Below are 3,231 nucleotides of genomic sequence, written 5' to 3'. Positions count from 1 at the left end.
TGTCTGTTTGGGTGTCTGAGTATGTTTCTTTGCGTGTCTGCTAGAGTGTCTTATCCTTATGTGAGTGTGTGTGTGTTTCAGTGTATGAGTGTGTCTGTATGTTACTACCTTTACAACATTTCCAAGTTTAAATAGACACTTAAGAATAAAGTGCATATACGTTTTAGTCACTTGGTCAAAAATTGCACGTCAAAGGGGGGGGGGGGGGGGGGGGCCCTGATCAATGGTTAAGTCAGGGGCCTCAAAATTTCTAGTGACGGCCCTGTATATATATAGATTCAGTATATTTTTATAGAAGAAAAATATATATACATAGCAGAGCTGTATGAGAATACTATGTGTAAAGAAGGGGAATACAGCACTCAGCACAAAATACTCCTAATTGATCTGATATGCAGATTAAAGGCTGAAACATTAATATCCAGACACAAAAAACATCTGACACACCTCGGTTAACTCAAAAAGCCATGATATTTATTCCTAATAGAAACAAAGCTAGCATGCAATTGTCATAGCACATGTGGGGCCCCACTAAAGTGGATAAATAGACCACAGTATGTATGTGTATACAGATTACCGTAGGACCTAATATGAGCGACAAAATAACAGAGATACATAGATACAAAGGTTAGCGGATAATGTCAACAAATAGTGACTGAGAACACTGAAAGATATATCAGTCTTGTTATGTAAAGTCCTGATGAAAAGACTTGATGTAGTATATTGCTTAGAGTCTCTAAGTCACTGATAAGGCATTAAACACTGCTGGTCGAAACTGACATTATCGAGGTAAGAGCGTCCTCAAATATCATTTCGCTTTGGATATCTCCAATCTCAGCAATTTTCAGCTCCTTATCCTTGAGCAGCACATGTAATTGTAACAAATGCATACGACCTTGTTTGTTGCAGCGTGATCCGGGTATGCTGGGCAAAGAGGCATTCAGGTAAGTGGACCGGGATTCCTCTGTTATTTTGTGGCTCATATTATGTCCTACGGTAATCTGTATACACATACATACTGTGGTCTATTTATCCACTTTAGTGGGGCCCCACATGTGCTATGACAATTGCATGCTAGCTTTGTTTCTATTAGGAATAAATATCATGGCTTTTTGAGTTAACCGAGGTGTGTCAGATGTTTTTTGTGTCTGGATATTAATGTTTCAGCCTTTAATCTGCATATCAGATCAATTAGGAGTATTTTGTGCTGAGTGCTGTATTCCCCTTCTTTACACATAGTATTCTCATACAGCTCTGCTATGTATTAATATTTTTCTTCTATAAAAATATACTGAATCTATATAATTTATTTTGGGGTCTGCACCAGGCCTATGTTCAGCTAAACACTGGCTAGGTATAAAATTCTGTTAGTTTTTTCAAATTTATAAACACTATTTACTAGGTGTTTTTGAAGAATATAGTTTCTCTCCCTATTGCTATTTTTAGTTTTATATATATATATACTTGATTATATATAGGTATAGATATATACAGATATATATAGGAATATCTATTTAAAAATACATAGAACATATTCCCCTTTTTACAGAACATTGGAATGTGAGATATATATAGTAAATACACAGTTGAACACTTATGAATATTGCATAAATATGTTTTACATGTTTTCATCTACTTAAAGGGACAGTATACTATAAAATTGTTTTTCCCTTAATGTGTTTCCAATTACTTTTTTACCAGCTGCAGAGTATAAAATGTATGAGATTTGCTTTTTTAAGGCTTATTTGTGTCTATGAATTAGCTGATTGTGTTTTGAAGCCACAACCTAATAAAATGGGTTGAGCTTGTAGGTATAATCAGATCTCATTACTTTATCACACTGTGTACATATACCTGCTTCTTTATCTTATATCTGTCCATAAACCAATCACCAATACTTGGAGAGAACAATGGAAAATTAACATTTTATTACCTTATCTCTACTATAACCCTCTGGGAGTGTAATGTCTTCTACTGGATGTGTTAATACAGCTTGGTCTCATGGCCAAAAACTTTCAGGATGGGTGGGGATACCACAGGCTAAATAAACTAATTCAAATGCCAAAATAAGGTTAATGGAAATACTTGTAAACAATTTAATACACTCCAGCAGGTAAAGTGGATCATTGGGAACAAATTAAAGGGGAGAAATATTTTGAGTAAACTGTCCCTTTAACTTCAAAGGGCTCCAATGCACTTATATATATGTCTATATATGTATGCATATGTATTTAAGTGTTTATATTTCTGTAAATACGTATATACACATATAAATACATATATACACTGTATATAGATACATACATATACATATTTAAACATATATAAATCTCTATGTTAAAGGTATACTAAACCCATATTTTTTCTTTCATGATTCGGATAGAGCATGCAATTTTAAGGAGCTTTCTAATATATTTCTATTATCAATTTGTCTTCGTTCTCTTGCTATTTTTATTTGAAAACGAAGGAATTAAAGCTTTGGATCCGGCCCATTTTAGGTTGAGAACCTGGGTTGCACTTGCTGATTGGACGGCTAAATGCAGGCACCAATCAGCAAGTCCTATCCAGGGTACTGAACAAAAAATAGGTCGGCTCCAAAGCTTTCATTCCTGCCTTTTTAAACAAAGATAGCAAGAAAAATTGATAATAGGATTCAGTATCCCTTTAAAGCCCTTTGCAGTTTTACATATATTTATTTATATATTATATATATATATATATATATATATATATATATACACACGCACACTGATACATACATATACATATTTAGACATGTATATATATATATATATATATATATATATATATATAGCTATGTTAAAGCCTTTTGCAGACTTTTTTTTATAACATCTGAGACGTCTCCTTTAGCCTGATTTTTAAACATATCTACCCAAGCCTTGCAAGAAAATACAGAACTTATCTCAGCTGTGCCCCTGCTTTGCAAAAAGGTAGATCCTGCAAGATAGTTTCCCTCCCACCCTGCCCCTCACCCCACCCACCCCAGGCTCATTTCTTCCTTTATAGATAGTCTCCCACACTTATTTCATTCTCCTTAAATGACAGCTGCAACCAATGATAAGCACATCCTTCCTTCTACTTAACCCTATAGAATAAATACCCTCTCTTCCTACATATAGCTATATATCACACATCAATAGTGTATATACTTTTCATTTTTATTTTTTATCTACACACCTCATACCACTAACATGAATCCAAATATATCCT

This window comes from Bombina bombina, chromosome 2 (genome assembly GCF_027579735.1).
Source record: "Bombina bombina isolate aBomBom1 chromosome 2, aBomBom1.pri, whole genome shotgun sequence".
Classification (NCBI taxonomy): Eukaryota; Metazoa; Chordata; class Amphibia; order Anura; family Bombinatoridae; genus Bombina; species Bombina bombina.
The sequence above is the reverse complement of the archived record's forward strand: the minus strand, read 5'-3'. Positions refer to the sequence as shown.